This window comes from Colias croceus, chromosome 7 (genome assembly GCF_905220415.1).
Source record: "Colias croceus chromosome 7, ilColCroc2.1".
In the NCBI taxonomy this organism is placed as follows: Eukaryota; Metazoa; Arthropoda; class Insecta; order Lepidoptera; family Pieridae; genus Colias; species Colias croceus.
In genome coordinates, this window is record NC_059543.1 from 5,769,960 (window position 1) to 5,789,373 (window position 19,414).

At 33.1% G+C, this 19,414-nt stretch overlaps 1 protein-coding gene across 3 annotated transcripts in view; it reads right to left on the reverse strand.

The window, feature by feature from the left end:
- Positions 1-8,202, reverse strand: part of LOC123693067 (tyrosine kinase receptor Cad96Ca) — a 67,593-nt gene extending 59,391 nt beyond the window's left edge. For 2 of the 3 annotated variants that reach the window (XM_045638015.1, XM_045638012.1), the window contains exon 1: positions 7,956-8,202. The gene's annotated coding sequence lies outside the window, so the exon portion shown is untranslated. The remainder of the gene's footprint in view (positions 1-7,955) is intronic. The other variant, XM_045638013.1, reaches the window with a different exon arrangement.
- Between the last annotated feature and the right edge of the window lie 11,212 nt (positions 8,203-19,414).

Below are 19,414 nucleotides of genomic sequence, written 5' to 3' on the forward strand. Positions count from 1 at the left end.
ACTGAAAGAGGTTACTATATCATGTAATAGGAGTAGTTTCGTACTGCGTACTTATAGAACAATGACAGATTGTTTTTACTGAACGATCAAGCCATTATAGGTATATATAAGAACAATGTAATGATAAACAAATCATTATTTTTTCCATCTTATTTATTCTATAGTAATTAGTAGGTACAATTTCCTCCCAGGCAAAAATGACGCTATATGAATTAGCCTATATGAGATAATATTATATTCTGTTAACACCCTGTTATTTTAAACCGTATACCTACCCAAATTCTACATACCTATAATAAATAACTCATACCAATTGCTATTACCTGTATTTCCTTAAATGTACTAGGTCACTTAACAGGTGAATGCTGACGGGTTTCGGGTCAAAATATGTGACGAGAACCTTCGAGAAATTAACTCTTTTCGAAAGCCAATGCTTTAAAGGAAAGTTGGTTCAAGTACGTTTTTACCTTCTCTATAATTAAGCCCAATTATGCTTGCAATTGGTTGGCAAAAATTTTAACAGCCAGGAAAATAATTGCGTTATTTATTTATTTTTTGTTTTAACCATTTTATTATTCTTATTCTTTTATATGAGACGGGTATTACCAATTATCAGGTGTCTTTCGCCATGAATACTATACTAAGACATTGTGATTTTGTTACTATAGAAATTTAAGTTTATGATTTATATCCTACTATATTATAAATTCGAAAGTTTGTGTGTATGAGAGTTTGTTACTCTTTCACGCGAATACAAATGGACAGATTACAATGAAATTTAGCACACACATAGCTTGGATTAGCACATAGGATAGGATTATCCCGAAACCCACAGGAATGGGAACTATGCGAGATTTTCTCTGAAAACGCGATAGTTTATATTAAGATACTTACAGTTAGTTAATAATAGATGACTTTCTACGTCCTTACATTTCTGCGAATATGAAAAGCGTGGATTAATACCTTGTAATTAAGTAGAAAACAATACAGGTAGGCAGTGTAATAATATAACGAATTTAGCTTCTCGTCTTAAAATATTAGTGTGAATATTGGATATTGTTTCGATTAAAATAAATATAGAATAATATAATGTTTCATGGTTCAAAATTAGCATTTATATAATCTACGCTACGAATCTTACTTTTAACAACTTAATTTGTTTCAAATTGATAATTATAAGAAGAAACGCGATAAAAAAAATCCTTTAAAAACAGGAATATCAAAGTCTGTACAAGGTAGATACATTACTTCGAAATTTCGAATCAATCTCACATCTCCAACATGGATATCAAATAAAATGTTCGTCGTCGCAGGCAATATAAATTGTTAAAAGCAACATCCTGCTATATATTTTGTATTGCATTTGGTTGACAGCATCGCATATACCTTTTCAATGATTCTTTGTGCTTTCTATTGAAAGCAACAAGCTTGAATATCATTTAATATAGGTTCAATCAATGATATTATATATACAAACAAGAGGGGTTCAATAATGTAAAAGAATTATTCTATAACTAGTCGAAACATTTACTCACCTAGAATTAATTAGAAAAGGCAAAGAAAATTAAAGATTGTTCGAGTCCCTAAGTTACCTATGGAAGATTATCTCAAATAGGCAAAAAATAATTTCTCAAATACTTTTCCATTGTAATATTTTTTTCCAAAGACTGATTAAAATTAAATATACAAAAAAATAATATCTCAAATACATCCATTGTAATATTTTTTGACAAAGACTGATTAAAATTAAATATATCACTTTTTTAGTTATTTAAAGGGCAAGAAAAGTTAGCGTTACAAGTTACAACCATAAACTTTTATAGAAGCCAGTAAAATGTTTTTAACCGACTTCAAAAAAAGGAGGAGGTTATCAATTCGGCCGGTATGTTTTTTTTTATTTTTATGTATGTACACCGATTACTCCGAGGTTTCTGAACCGATTTACGTGATTCTTTTTTTGTTCGATGCGGGATGGTGTCGAATTGGTCCCATAAAAATTTTAGTCGGATAACTAGGCCCAGTAGTTTTTATTTTATGAGCATTTTTGTCTGTATTTGTAAATGTTGCAAGTGCAAGTTTGAAGTCGGTTGTTTTTAACGCAGTTATATATAGACTTGTTATTATATTGCCATCTTCCACTACTTAACACTACTAAATTAATAGTAATAAATAGATAAGTATGCCAATAAATCATATATATCTTTTATCTAGTGTCCAGGTAGAACTATATAAAATCTTATTTACATCTACTATAAAACCATTAGTTACCCACAATCTACATTGAAAACCATTCACATGCTTTACATTTAAAAGATTTTAAAATTAAATATTCCATTTGTACCTACCGTCTAGTTTGGATATAGTATTCATTATTTTGTTGTAACAATGTTGAATAAGTATGCAAAAATGTCATAGATCCATACTCTATTTACGGATATTTATTTAGAATATTAGGTTAGATCTACACGGACTTATATGCACTTAGCATTTATCCCATCCCGGTTAAGGATTCATAAGTATAGTAGATGTTAATCAAAGTTATAAGTTATCTGTGCCATATTTCATCCAAACTATTCTGAAGACATCAACCGCTTTTTCGTGATTGAAATTGACATATCCCTGATAACCGATAGAGATTGATAGGAGGAAGGAAAATGCTACTACAAATTGGATAAATGACCAGATTGTAGAAGCAGGGAACCTCTACAGGTAACTCAAACAATCGCAAATTTTGAAGATAACTATAATATCTCCAATCGATCTAATATGGTAATGTTTATATGATGGTATATTTTAAAAAATAATATCTTATTGTTATTTATTATGTATGTACATGTATATGCTTCTAATCATATTCATATAACATACGCTTATGAATGTTTGAATGTATGAATGTTGAAAAAAAATAATACGTAGTCTCAATTCTGATCTAGAAACATGTGTAACTCGTCTTGTTATTCTTTAATTAATTTATAATGGGATACAAACCTGCTTAAACACATACGCCGACATAAAAAGGCCCTAGCAACAGTACCTACTATATAAATGTGGTGTTCCGTATTACGCATAACAACTTGTACGAATATTTGTATGTTTATTAACTTCACGTGCCTTGTCTCTTCAATGTAGTATGACATTATCTGGAAAAGCTGAGACTTATTTCCATTTTACTAGAGTCTATAATAGCTCTGCTATTCAGCTATAAAAGAACGTGTGAACTGTTAACCTAAATGAAAGAGCTTACTTTGAGGATTTTGTTGACTCTAACTATTTCTCGTAAAAGTAGTGTATTACTGGTAGATACGCTATTGAATTTTTATGTATGTGAAATCCGCACTTTATGGCGCATAAGACATTGTAAATAAATAGGTATATACCTATAGGTATAATATGTATAGAAAACCATTACCGAATATTAGTATTGTCAAAAACCACACTGATTTTTTACTATTTAATTTCCGTTTACTACACGTATCAATATAATTAATGAATACCATGTACAAAGTGCTTTGGTTAGTAGATATATGCGGGTTCAATATCAGAGAAGTAGCATTTAGATAAAATTTTCTGTTAATTACATTATTGTAATTAACAGATAATACACTGAAGGTTGCTATGGGTTTTAAAACATCGTTCATTAAATGTTGTTGAAGTTAATTTGACCTTGCCAACAAACTTGAAGGCACCAAACCTTTCAATCCGGTTATAACCTTCATAATTCATACTAGGAAGTGGAAGGTCCCTTTTTAATGATTTATCAAAATATTTTTTAATTATTTTATCATTGACTAGCTGTGCCCAGCGGTTTTACCCGCATTACTTTGCTCCTGTTGGTATTCGCGTGATGATATGTACATATCATATTTAATGCTACTACAGCATATAAGCCTTCCTCGATAAATGGAAAATAATGTGACGAAACAGTCAAATAATTTTTCAAATGAGACGTGTTTCCTGAGATTAGCACGTTCAAGCAAACAAACAAACTAACTTTTCAGCTTTATTACCTAGGTATATTAGTATAGATTTTTGTAATTATTTCACGTGTTTTGAAAGATTGGCAACGGTTCGGCAAATGTGGGCAAATTTTTAGCAAGAAAACATTCGAAATTTGTTGTTCTGTAATTTATTTATTTTCAATTAGGAAATTGAATGAATACTCAACCCAAGACCGTATTAGAATCATCATTAGAATTCGGTTTTGGGATGGTTAGTCATTAAACTTTTGGGTTAAAAGACCTTGATAAACCAGTCCTTATATATTTTGCTTGGATTATTGTTTACTAGCTTCCGCCCGCGACTCCGTCCGCGCGGATGTCGGTCTTCGCGTGGATGGTTTATTTCTCCATTTTGAATAACTCTGACAATGACATCTTATAAATATCTATTGGACCCAAATACGGCTAGGCCTATAATAATACGCAACGTGTGTTCGTGGTTCTACAGAACAAGGTCTATGGATAAAACTGAAAAATTAAGATTAATTTTTTTCTACGTATTTTTCCAGGATAAAAAGTATCCTATTTTACGCCCAGGATAATAAGGTATAATTATACCAAGTTTCATCGAAATCGAACCGTTAGTTTTCACGTGGTGCCTGAACATACAGACAGACAGACAGACAGACAGACAGACAGACAGACCGACAAAAAATTTTTTAATCACATATTTGGGTTTAGTATCGATCCAGTAACACCCCCTGCTATTTCTTTTTTCAATATTTTCAATGTACAGAATTGACCTTTCTACAGATTTATTATATGTATAGATTATAAGATATATAATGTCTAGTAAGTTTATTAGCTAGGTATAATATTATAATGCTGAAGAGTTGTTTTTTTTTTTGAACGTGCTAATGTCAGGAGTCAGGACATACTGGTCCGAATTGAAAAATTCTTTCGGTGTTAGATAGCCCATTTATCGAGGAAGGCTTATTAAAAAATAAGAAGAAATCATTCAGTGACCACGTTGATCCGGTGTGGTCATTTGCATAAAAATATCTCTCTATTTTTTTTTAGTAAATAAAGTAAAAACTAAAAATATATTAAGTAAGTGATGTACTTTCATCATGGATATATTCTTTATTATTATATCATCACGCTTATAAGACCAACAGGAGTGGAGCACTGCGGGTAAAACCGCAGGGCACAGCTAGTTAGAGACAAATTATATCCATGATGAAAGTACATCACTTACTTAATATATTTTTAGTTTTTACTTTATTTACTAAAAAAAAATAGAGAGATATTTTTATGCAAATGACCACACCGGATCAACGTGGTCACTGAATGATTTCTTCTTATTTTATGATACATTCAAACTATCGATGCCGACTAAGGACATAGGAATGTCGTATGTGGGCGCACATTCGTTATTAATTTATTATATTAGAGAACTTACATAGCGTAGGCAGCCGATAGATAGATATACATAATATTGTATAGATAAGTACGTGGCTTTGGCAAAAGGTTTATTCCAATATACTTATTTCTATGAGAACACCTTTGACTTGAATTTAATATAACGTAATAATACCTATATAGCCTTGGTTTTAACTTTTATGGATTTTGTTTGTAATAAACTTAAAAAAGATAAAAAAAAGGTAGAATCTTTTTATGGTGTACAAAGTAGGAAGGAAATGTTATGACCTTGTGAATCTCGACAATATTTGGATTTATTTAAAACGAATTATTTTGACGCCTTTTTTTCCATAAAACAGAAATTATGCTTGACATTTATTACCTACCTAAGTACATCAATTTACAAAACCACTGCTGTGTTATAAAAATATTTCGTTATTTTTGTAGAGATACAGGATAAATAATGCATTAATAGATCAGCAGAAAATATTGAATTAAATAAAACTTTAATGCTTTAGGTATTTAATTTAATATTACCCTGACAAATTGTATTGGCGTTCTATAGGACAAAGGAGCTTAGATACTGATTGATCAGTCTTTGTGATCACGGCAAATTTCGCCAAACGCGTTTGTTTGTTTTGAACTATCGTAGAATCTAGAAGTAACTAGGTACCAAAATTACTACTTCTCAAGTTTCAATCTAAGGCTTTGTGTTATTTGCTTCTTATATTGACTTCGTACAGCAGCCACGAGTTTCGAATTATGTCTGAATTTAGTATCTATTTGGGTCTTATCTTTAACTAGTACTCCGCCAGCGGCTTCGTCTGTGTCGTCAAAGAAAAACTCGCATATTTGTTGTTCCCGTAACCTATCTTGCATGAAGAAGAGACAGCAAACAGACAGAGTCTCATTTATAAATTATAACATTACGTAGTGGGGATGTTTTATGGGAATGTTTTCCTACACCGCATCATGCATTTCTTTCAAGTCTGTGGATGCAATAATAAGAAACGTTGATTACTATTCCCATCAGACACGCCATCTCGTTATGGATCCTTAAAAGAACCAGGTACCTACCTATGGTGCAAAATATAGATGCTTAGTTCTTCAGAACAACGAACAGAAGTGGGTATTACAACATAGGTATTAAAAGAACTTACAGGACCTGTTATGTCATTCATAACAACATGTTCAGTGAAACGTTTAATAGTTATTTCGAATTACAAAACAACGATAAACGGATCTTTAATTTTATCGTGAGAATTGAAGAATTCCTAAACCAGCCCAATCTATGAAAGCTCACAGATTAGGTAGGTACCTAGGTATATACAGTTATTATCTTCCGGAAAACTCGTGTAGACTATATGCCTCGTGGATCGAAAATTAATAACTACCTAGGTATAATAAATACATAATACAATATTATTAATGTTTAATTTTGCCTTTAATAACTAATTATAGATTATAGGTATTATAAGTATATCTCATAATTCTTCATTAAATGGGTATAGGTACGTAATTGTAGTCATGGTACATTTTAGGGTAGTAGGTACCAGTACTCAGTAGTACGGTCTACTTTTAATTCAATACTAGGTACCTATCCTATCGATTTAGGTACCTATATTTAACCTATTAAAATTTTAACTAGGTACCTACCTACCTATGCAGTAACAGTTCAGTACAAAAAACTTACATGGAAAATTGGTGCTTAGGTACCTACCTACGTAGTTGTAGGCTTAGTGTAGGCACGCACTTAGGCCACTTACTTACCTACCTACACAAATAGTGTACATACCTAGTTCAGTTTAGTGTCCATTTTATGAATGAAAGAGTAAATAAACATTATATAGGTACATGCGTGTATCTGAAGCCTAATAATAAAATTAATTAAAGAACTCCGTCATGTGGATCCTGTTTCCACTTTCCGCATAACATTATGATAATTTCCTAAACCAGTTTTAAAGACGTATTGTTTTGAATTTCTGAGATAATATTTTGTAATTTATAAACCTAATAATTTACTATAAAAATATGGCATACATAATATCCAGAATATATTTTATCGGAAGCCTATCAGTGATTCGCAATTTCTATCCCCTCCATAACTAGTAAATCTGCCGACTGCCAAAAACGACGTCAGCTGCAGTCAGCACTCAGCAGTAGCGAACGGCTTTTATTCGTAGTTCGTACTTTACTTACCTTTGTGAAACTTTGAAATCTTTTACTTATTTCACTACTTTGATTTCACGTTGATTTCTGGTTCCTTTGAAATACATAAATAAATAATTGCGATTCTTCGTTTGATTATAATAATTTTTCAGTATGCATCACTGGTTTTTTTGTTTTATTTCGGCGTTGTCGTGATTTACATTATTTTTTTATATCTTTGTACGTATTAAGCTGCTTATTGTGCTGCCAATAGGTAAGGTTAATTTTGTGAAATAGGTACGACAGAAAGATCTAATTGCACGATAGTGAAAGCCACCAGACTTTAAAGCGCAATGGAAAGTTAATTTCCCTTCAAACTTGAAGCTTCCTCATCGAATTGAGAAATAATAAATTAGTCATCATTAACTGTAATGTGTACCTAATTACCTGCAAAGAATTATCACCTTTACCTCCAATCAATAAAAACTGAAATCACTTGTAGAGCTGGCAGATCTACATTAATTGTACACACGCTCTCAAAAATTGTAACCAAACGATCCACTGTTCACATTTGCAAGCACTTGAATGTAAGAAAACTATACAATAAACATACATTTAAAAATCGAGCACTTTCACTACGGATCTGTATCGATTTCTTATTTAAATCGTTAAAACCGATTATATCCAACGAACGACAGCGTCACACTGGCTGCGCGAGAGCCTTCCCCGGTCCCCCACTCAAAGTCATGACCAACTTGTTTTACAACTAATGCTACAAAGAATTATAGCCTTTATTTCGTGCGCGATAGAAACTAATTAAGGTTAACGCAGAATCACATTAGGAAGTATTTGATACTCTTCTATTGATCGATTTCATACCAATTCGATTTTTATATCCGTACATAATTAACACTTCACGCTGACGTCTTTGTTAACATAGGCATAGAACTTATTTCTTTGATTTAAATCGGTACATTTGGACGACAACACAACTCAATCGCTTTATAAAGTAAAAAGTGAGTAAAAACAACTTTAACGGAACTAAACGGAAGAAAAAGATACTCCGATTTTTATGTAAGTACCTACGTACGGTCTACTAAGTAGACTCAACACAGACTTGTTATTGAATCAAATTTTATTTTTATGGAGTCTATATATGCTCAATATAAGAGGAAATAAAATTCAATAAAAAAATTAACCCATTGAGCCCCGAGCGGCCCGATCGGTCCACGACACAATAGATTTTCTATTGTGTTTTGTGTCTGTGATTCCAGGGCCTGAGTTAGTAAACACTAAACATAAATAGGTAATGTCTATGTACCTAAAATCTAAATAGACTTGGTACCTCATTTTACTCTGGCTATAATTAGTAGGTAGGTAGGTAGCCATCGTAGGTGCAATTTAGTACCTACCATTCCTCTATAAAATATTATATTCAATGTCTGCGAGTGTTTGCTTTCAAACAATTTCAGGGAAACCGAAGATTGTTATTTAACTTTCAGACCTAACTCAGAGCCAAACTGTAAACCAATGAAGTAACTTTTCAAGGCATTAACTTTATTCTGTTGAATGACTCTGAGGAATTAAATGTTTTTAATTTTCCGCTATACAAATCATAGAAAAACGATCTATATTTTTCGATACACTATTCATTTATTCACGTAGGTACAATAGTGTTTCCCGTTGAATCCAAAAAATAAAATCATACCTACGCTAGGTTGAAAATTGAAATACATAGAAATACTAAATAATATTGTAATACTGTGGAAATACTGTAATTTAACCATACTAACGTACTTATATCTTTATGGAAATTATTAATTATTTAAAAACACAGGGCGCCTGAACGTAATTGCGAAAAAGCCTGAAGGTGAAGGTAATTCAAAATAACCGTAAGTATTTTGAATTCATTTACCCAATTCTAATATATTTTAGCAGGCATAATATCTTTGTTACTTATTTGTATTTAATAACAGGAGTACTTACGTACTTAAATCATAACAAAACAGTATTTCATGTGAACAGAGCCTGCGCTTTATTATTATTAATCTATAAGAAGAACAAAATCTTACACCCATTCCATAGATACAAATATGTACGGGTACCAATTTTTACCCACCTATATAACACATACTCTTAGCACGCAATTTGAACCCACGATCTAGGCAAATTATACATCAGTTGAATTAGCTAATCATATTCAGTAGGCGAAAGAAAACATCAACCTCTATTTTCTCGAGGCGAGCTATCTTATAAATTGTTTTAATAAGATCTTGTAAAAGTATGATAGGACTAAAATAATTTCAGTATTTTATTTGTCTGAGTATAACCTTATAATTTATAACAATGAATCCCAAAATGTGTTGGTAAGCGCATAACTTGAGAACGGCTTAACCGATTTCGTTAATTCTTTTTTTATAATATTTCTTGAAGTTCGAGGATGGTTCTTATGTAGAGAAAACGTGAATATGTACCACGGGCGAAGCCGGGGCGGACCGCTGGTGTGATAATAATTATGATTGATTGTGTCACGCTTACTTACCTACACTAAAAGAGTAAAATATTTTGATTTCTTAACATTATTATAATATTCCGATATTTTATACAAATTAATGTTTAACAAACCACATTGTATGCAAATCAAACGCAGCGGAAAACTTTTTGAAGTCATTATTACGCCCAGAAAGCTTCGAGATGCGGAGAAAATTAATTTCTACAAATAAAAACATTTGATTAAAGAAAACATTACTTCTTGTATTATGTATTAGACTGTGTTTATTAGACAAAAAGTCCACTATTGTACATGGCTTTACAAGTAAGTAAAAGTTACAAAAATTTCTAGGTAGGTATATTATTTTATGAACCAATGTAGAAATGTAGTAATAATGATTTCTCTTTATAGAACCTTAACTTTATCTGAAGTGGGTAGGGTGTGGCTAGGTATTATTGGTATTTGCCATCGCAAGAAGGTTTTATGTGCTTATATTATGTACATAAAAATAACATTCACCGACTTTTATTGGCCTTACCTATAGATTTTAATTTCATGGATGCGTAACTTTTTATATTAAATCTGATTGTTTTAACGTCGAAATGTGACATAAATTTGTTGCGATGAAAAATTTACGACACTTTATAACACGGACCATGGTTTTTGTGCTTATAAACTCATAATATGGAAATCAATCTGTTTTATCCACACCTGTGGTTTTATCATATAACAGAACTGTATGTTTTTTTTTTCACTTCGATAAGAGTATAGAATAAAAGGTTTTGATATAATTCATTATTGTTCCTGTTTGTAGGGAAATTTACCACTCTCCCTACAAACAGACAGGCGTGCGCTCAGTTATAATAATGTACTCTGTGGGCGTGCGTATGCCCTTTCGTCCATGTGAAAACTACACTAAACAAATAGTTAAATAATATTGTTTTTATATTGTTTACTAGAGCTAGTTTAACGTACGCGGTTGCGCCCTAAAACTAAAACTTAATAAATTTAATACTAAAACCTTCCTCTTGAATCACTCTTTCTATTTAAAAAATTTTTTCCCCGTTCCCGCAAGAATTTCGGGAAATCCCTTCTTAGCGGATGCCTACGTCCTAACATCTACCTGCATGCCAAATTTCAGCCCGGTACGTCCAGTGGTTTGGGCTGTGCGTTGATAGATCACTATATCAGTCACCTTTGAGTTAAATATATATAGATTGTAGTGATGTAGTGAAGCTTACGAAGGTATGCATACGTCCTTCCTCTTTAGTCTCTTTGCTTTTCAAGTTTCTCATTGTCATCATCATCATCAAAGTAGTTTAGGAAGGTCGTTGATATATTTCGTCAGTCATTAAGTCTACAATGTGATAAAGGAAACTTTATCACATTGTTGCCATACTTCGTTATGTTATCTTTTCAACTATTTTCCACATACCAGCAATTTGGGTAGTCCTTAAACTTATATTAGTACTTAACTATTTAATATAGCAATTTTAATTGGTTCTGAAAATCCTGCTAAACTCGAGTGGGATTTGCGTCATCAAAACTATTCCATCTATTCGTAATTTAAATGAAATCGATTTCAAACGAGTTTCTCAATTTATAATTTGTTAGATACTCAATTACAAAATCTTGTTGACTTGAAACAAATCTGTAATTATGAAGTCCACACTTGTTTAACTTTTTAATTGTTATTTTATAGGTAATTGATATAGGCACCTTAATATTTATCGTGTAGGTATAGTTCGATATAATATTTTATTTATTTTGGTACCTACTTCAAATACTTCATAATATCATAAAACAAAATCAAACATTTATTATACCAACAAAAACAATAAATAAAAATATTATTTGTAGGTGTGAAAAATGGACGGACTAGTCACTCCTAACTTGGCCTTTTAAAGAAAGGTATCCGAAACATAACAGGGTCATTGTCAAATTTTGCGCAGGTAAACGTAACTGCAGATTTCAAAAATGTGAAAAAGAAAATATTTTAAAATTGAACTTTTCTTTATGCCCGTGCCTGTTAAAATAACTGAAGTATCTGTAATTCAAGTTGGCCGAGATGTTTAGCTAATAATTTAAGATTTATTTCAGATTTAGTGCGTCAGGGTGGAGAAAAAATACAACTCTGTTATTATTACACTTTACCTTTTATCATTAAATTAAATAAGCCAGTCGAACATATTTTGGCTTTTATATTAATTACAGTCTTATATCTTATAATCACCATTAGAAGCACAAGCTTTTTTTAAGTTTAACAGTAATTTATTTACAATTTTAGTCAACTCTGTTACTTTATGAATAATAACAAACCTTAAATTCTACACTACTCCATGAAATATCTGTAAATTAACAGCTAATTACAACATATAACCGCTTCATTAACTGACAAATTAACCTATTGTAATTTAGCAGTATTATATTGAATAGCTTTTCCTAAATTTCGTAACTAAGTTCTTTAATCTTCGGGACACGAAAGTAACAGAGTTGTAACACAGTAACTTAGTTGTTCTTTTTGTACTATAAGTGAATAAATTGCATACTTTTGATATGTCGTCACGTTCGAAAAGATTGATTTTGGTTCTAAAAACATTTTTCTTACATGTGGGCTGATTTTTTTCATATGAAACTTTGATCCACAGCAAGACACTCTTGTATAATTTGTATTTCCTGTCTAGACATTTTAACGGCCTTCTTGTCGAATATTTTATCAATAGTATACTTTTCCTTCAGATTCTTAACTTTTTCATGGCCATTTTTAATAGCATTTACTGGATTTTCTGGATTGCCGTCCTTATTTTTAGACTTCTTTCGTTTTTCTCTGTTGCATTGTTTTTTATACGTCTCCTATCTCTTGTTAACTGTTTCTAATTGTTACTTAAATTTTATATAACCTGTAAATAACTTCGATCTGTTTCTGTTAACTTGCTTGCTTCTCAGCTGGCGTGAGAGGCATTTTAAGGGCGTTAATAACGGCAGAATAACCTGTAACAATATCTTCAAAGTTACATTTAATTAAATATGATTTATTTACATATAACAACTCAAAATTACTTTGGGAAACCGATTCTTAAGAAAAAAAATTATTACAAATATAAAATTTCAAACAAAAGTTACAGAATACATGCTTACTCAACTCTGTTACCATGAGCTAAGTAACAGAATGATGATAACAGAGTTGTAAATTTTACATTCTAAAAGACATAAATCATAGAATAATGCATTTAGTTATTTTTTTATTTCAAATTGAGCATAATTACCCCTTAAACAACAAAGTGAACGTAAGTTAATAGAAAAAAACGGTTTTACTTACTTTAATAGGTAGGTAACAATGTTGATGCGGAATAAAAACACGCGGCACGTTCAGCGCCACGCGGTCGACTGAGATTCAATGTACCCCACCCCCAGACCTAACGAACGACCACAATGGCTGCAGAAACCTCGCTCAAGCTAATAGAAAGTCGAAAACAGCGCCACCTCTATTTTGAGTAATGATTTATTTAGTAACATAGTAGTGCACACGATTCCAAACACTACGTGGGACAAAGTTAAAATATTTTTTATAAAATAAATCTTAGCACTGATCGGGTTGAAAATGTACTTTTAGAAATATTCGCAATATTCTGTTTATAGTAATATTTTAATTGATGTGGGTTGGTATATTGGAAATTGTAGTTATTTTATATTTTCTGTAACGAAGTGCTACTTGGGACAGGTCAAATTTGTATGGAAAACCCTTCTGTTACCAGAAAAAACCACCATGTTACTTTAAAAAATAAAATAAAAAATGAAAACTAAGTCTTTATTTTATTAATATCTGTTTATTAATGCGATTAAGTTTGTATTTGCTGTAAGTTTTTAGTGACAGTTAATTTTTTAATGGTATAGAAGTAAAAAAGTTTTGAGGGACAAGTTAACCTGCGCAAAATTTGACAATGACCCAACAACGTTTCAGCTTTCCACGCCAAAGGAATTCAATTTTTATAGAGCGCTTGAAACAACTCAACGAGAAAACATTGTGAAACCATTTCTCTAAAATTATATTACATAACATGAAAGCCTTCGCTAAAGTGAAATACCTACAGGAAATCTAATAACAAATTATTTGACCTTTCCTTAATAGTTAAATAAATAATATTCAGGCACTCTGCCAGATTGCGAAGCGAACTGCACTGCATATTGCAAATTTGCATGACAAACATACAAAAGACAAATATATTTGCCTAATGCAGAATTTCAGGCAGCACCGCCTGAATATAGAGTCTTATTTTCGAGGTATCTTAGACAGGATCTACCTATAGGACGTGACTTGCTCAAACTTTACATTAAAATTTGCTCGGTTTTACGCTCAGCATAATCTTTCCTACCAAATATGTAGGTACTAGGTTTCCGCCCGCGGATTCGCCCGCGCAGTCAAAAAAAAACCCGCATAGTTCCCGTTCCCGTGGGATTTCCGGGATTGCGTCATTTTCCCGGGATAAAAAGTAGCCTATGTCCTTTCTCGGGTATCAAAATATCTCCATACCAAATTTCATGAAAATTGGTTCAGTAGTTTAGGCGTGATTGAGTAACAGACAGACAGACAGAGTTACTTTCGCATTTATAATATTATAGTATGGATTGTCATATTTTGACTGCTGTTATGGAATTTTGTAGACCTGAAGGGAAAGTAGGTAGCTCTTAATATGGTATAAGTAACTGTTTAGTTTTTTTTAAACTATATTTATTATTTAATTTTTAATTTCTAGCGCTTAATAAACAGAACAAAATAATTATATGCATGTCGTTAAATTTCGTTTTAATGGAACTTTAGAAAACGCATTCGTAATATTATTATATACTACCTAGCGGTCCGCCCCGGCTTCGACCGTGGTACATATTTCGCAATAAAAGGTAGCCTATGTTCTTTCTCAGGGTCTAAAGATTGTCTGTGCCAAATTTCATCAAAATCGTTCCAGTAGTTTATGCGTGAAAGCAATACATACATGCATAATTACAAACCATTCCTCTTTTTAATATCTAATAACGGGCTACAAGTTTCAAATTTAGTGTTCGAAGTTGTTTTCAGGTAAAAAATTATTTGTAGTAGTTAGGTAGGTTAGTATGGTAGGAAAAAACTCAGCTTTTAATGTGCTTCTTTCAAAAACACTTTTGTGATTAAACTTTTATGGACTTGGTAAATTTTCAGTTAAATGTAGCGTTTGTCTTGGTTCAGAAACAAAAAAGTTTCCTCGCAGGAAATTTACGTTGGCTTTCACGTATTTTTAAAAGTTTTTTCACAAGTGCCAGATAAATTTGTATTTTGTACAATACTACCTAATACTACCTACACACAATACTAATAAACACTAATAAACATCAAAAAGAAAAAAAAAGGGTGCCGCTTAGCAATAAGGCCGCCTCTTGTACAAACTATGCATTTCTTTTGTGTTAATGGTATATTTCTCATAATTAATTTTGTGCAATAAAGTGTTATAAATAAATAAATAATACTAGAAATAAACATTGTTCTGCCATAACATCCTAATCACTTAGTCAAAATAGTTTGCTGGGTATCTTCCGAACCTACAAAAAAATCATAAAAATTGGTAAGGCCATTTCGCAAGTAAAAACACTACAAGCAAAATAGGTACAAGAATTTAAATATTTTCAATAGTTAGCTCCATCATTCAGAGATAATATAAAATAATTAAATTGTGTAAGTGTAAACTAACGGTGTACTTAATTATGTTTTATTTATGCTATTTGGTAAAATGTTTCATGAGTAATATAATTTAATTTATAAACGAACTAGCGGTCCGCCCCGGCTTCGCCCGTGGTACATGTTTCGCAATAAAAAGTAGCTTATGTTCTTTCTCAGGGTCTAAAGATTGTCTGTGCCAAATTTCATCAAAATCGGTCCAGTAGTTTTTGAGCCTATTCATTACAATCAAACAAACAAATTAGTGTAGATGTAGATATATTCTATACTAGCTGTGCCCGCGACTTCGTCCGCGTAGATAAATTTAACAGCATGAAGTTAGTTCTAGGTGGTATGAAGATTGATAACTATGTTCAAGTTGTATATTCTAGTATTTTTTTTCCATACGCCAAAGAAGTATAACTTCTATCGCGTGTACATAAGTACACACACTTTTTTTTTTGTGGAAGTAGTCCATACATATAACTATGTTTTAAAGTAAAAATAATCCGCTTTTTCTTAAGAGTTCAGACACAAAAAAAATGAAATTTTGTTATTTATGCGATTATCTCGAAATTGCGAAGTCACAGCTCTTCCCCGAATGGTTCGAAACACAGATATAGTTCTGTGGTTCGAAAATTGGCCCTATGGCAAGCCTTGACGCTCGCAGTGCAAAAAAAGTGTTAAAAAATGATAGAAAAATTAATAAAAAAAACGACGTGTGTCACTCGGGGACTGCCGCGGTAAAGCTATTGCATGCTATGCCTTCAAGCCACACCTCCGCCCGTTGGAGTGGGGAGCGTGAGGTTTTTTCGTTACGGAATTTCTCGATTCGGTCCCCGCTCTCAAGGCCCGCGATAGAAGCTATGCAATAGCTTAAAAACGACGTGTGGCACTCGGGGACTGCCGCGGTAAAGCTATTGCATGCTATGCCTTCAAGCAACACCTCTGCCCACAGAACTATATAGTTCTGTGCCTCCGCCCGTCGGAGTGGGGAGCGTGAGGTTTTTTCGTTACGGAATTCCTCGATTCGGTCCCCGCGCTCAAGGCCCGCGATAGAAGCTATGCAATAGCTTAAAATAAAAATTGAATTATATAAAAAACCGGTACTTTTTATTCAGATTGCATTTTTTCGAAAACTATGGTAGTGAGCTTCATGGGAGTTTTACTCTTGCGTTTGTTATGTATTTATCCATTCGATCATTGAATAAAATTAGGCTGTCGCAAAAGAAGGGTCAAAAAAATACTGTGAACCGTTCAGAAGGGAGCCGACCGCGGCATAGTACCTCATAGAAGTTAGATTTACACCCCCCTCTCCGCCGCGTTGCTCGCAAGCAAAGTTTGCACATCATGCGGCGCGGGTGATTCGGGTCTTATTTTAAAATCGTAATATCTTCTAAGATGTTCATTGAAATTAAGTGATGTCAAAGACAATTTTGTTCACAATTTAATAGTCTTAATCAACAACACATTTATTTGGATAAAGATTAATATTATTACTTTGATACAACTCTTAACAAATAATGCATTAATTTCGACTAAATTTGATTACCATAAAAACGGTTCTAGTGAGTTAATCTTAAAAGATAGACATATACTGTCACGGACATTTTTTAGATCATTTCAAAAGGAATAATTCTAAATTTATAAAGAATAGAAAAAATTCGATCACGAGGCGGGACTTGAACCCGCATCCTTCGCGCCATTCCGGGGCGGATGCCTAACCAACTCAGCCACTCGTGACCCGCCTGAGCAATCGAATTTATTCTATCCTTTCAGTTTTATGTGTCTTAAGGGACACACCGCGCGCCATCTATTGAGATGATTTAACAACCATCTCAACCAATATGAAGCACTTTTCAGTGAATACAATATTGTAACGATGGAACACGACCTTTTCTTGAATTTATATTTTTTGGTTTTTAAGGCATTCAAATGCTTTATAAATATAAATTTATAAAGAATAGAAAAAATTCGATCACGAGGCGGGACTTGAACCCGCATCCTTCGCGCCATTCCGGGGCGGATGCCTAACCAACTCAGCCACTCGTGACCCGCCTGAGCAATCGAATTTATTCTATCCTTTCAGTTTTATGTGTCTTAAGGGACACACCGCGCGCCATCTATTGAGATGATTTAACAACCATCTCAACCAATATGAAGCACTTTTCAGTGAATACAATATTGTAACGATGGAACACGACCTTTTCTTGAATTTATATTTTTTGGTTTTTAAGGCATTCAAATGCTTTATAAATATAAATTTATAAAGAATAGAAAAAATTCGATCACGAGGCGGGACTTGAACCCGCATCCTTCGCGCCATTCCGGGGCGGATGCCTAACCAACTCAGCCACTCGTGACCCGCCTGAGCAATCGAATTTATTCTATCCTTTCAGTTTTATGTGTCTTAAGGGACACACCGCGCGCCATCTATTGAGATGATTTAACAACCATCTCAACCAATATGAAGCACTTTTCATAAAACTGAAAGGATAGAATAAATTCGATTGCTCAGGCGGGTCACGAGTGGCTGAGTTGGTTAGGCATCCGCCCCGGAATGGCGCGAAGGATGCGGGTTCAAGTCCCGCCTCGTGATCGAATTTTTTCTATTCTTTATAAATTTATATTTATAAAGCATTTGAATGCCTTAAAAACCAAAAAATATAAATTCAAGAAAAGGTCGTGTTCCATCGTTACAATATTGTATTCACTGAAAAGTGCTTCATATTGGTTGAGATGGTTGTTAAATCATCTCAATAGATGGCGCGCGGTGTGTCCCTTAAGACACATAAAACTGAAAGGATAGAATAAATTCGATTGCTCAGGCGGGTCACGAGTGGCTGAGTTGGTTAGGCATCCGCCCCGGAATGGCGCGAAGGATGCGGGTTCAAGTCCCGCCTCGTGATCGAATTTTTTCTATTCTTTATAAATTTATATTTATAAAGCATTTGAATGCCTTAAAAACCAAAAAATATAAATTCAAGAAAAGGTCGTGTTCCATCGTTACAATATTGTATTCACTGAAAAGTGCTTCATATTGGTTGAGATGGTTGTTAAATCATCTCAATAGATGGCGCGCGGTGTGTCCCTTAAGACACATAAAACTGAAAGGATAGAATAAATTCGATTGCTCAGGCGGGTCACGAGTGGCTGAGTTGGTTAGGCATCCGCCCCGGAATGGCGCGAAGGATGCGGGTTCAAGTCCCGCCTCGTGATCGAATTTTTTCTATTCTTTATAAATTTATATTTATAAAGCATTTGAATGCCTTAAAAACCAAAAAATATAAATTCAAGAAAAGGTCGTGTTCCATCGTTACAATATTGTATTCACTGAAAAGTGCTTCATATTGGTTGAGATGGTTGTTAAATCATCTCAATAGATGGCGCGCGGTGTGTCCCTTAAGACACATAAAACTGAAAGGATAGAATAAATTCGATTGCTCAGGCGGGTCACGAGTGGCTGAGTTGGTTAGGCATCCGCCCCGGAATGGCGCGAAGGATGCGGGTTCAAGTCCCGCCTCGTGATCGAATTTTTTCTATTCTTTATAAATTTATATTTATAAAGCATTTGAATGCCTTAAAAACCAAAAAATATAAATTCAAGAAAAGGTCGTGTTCCATCGTTACAATATTGTATTCACTGAAAAGTGCTTCATATTGGTTGAGATGGTTGTTAAATCATCTCAATAGATGGCGCGCGGTGTGTCCCTTAAGACACATAAAACT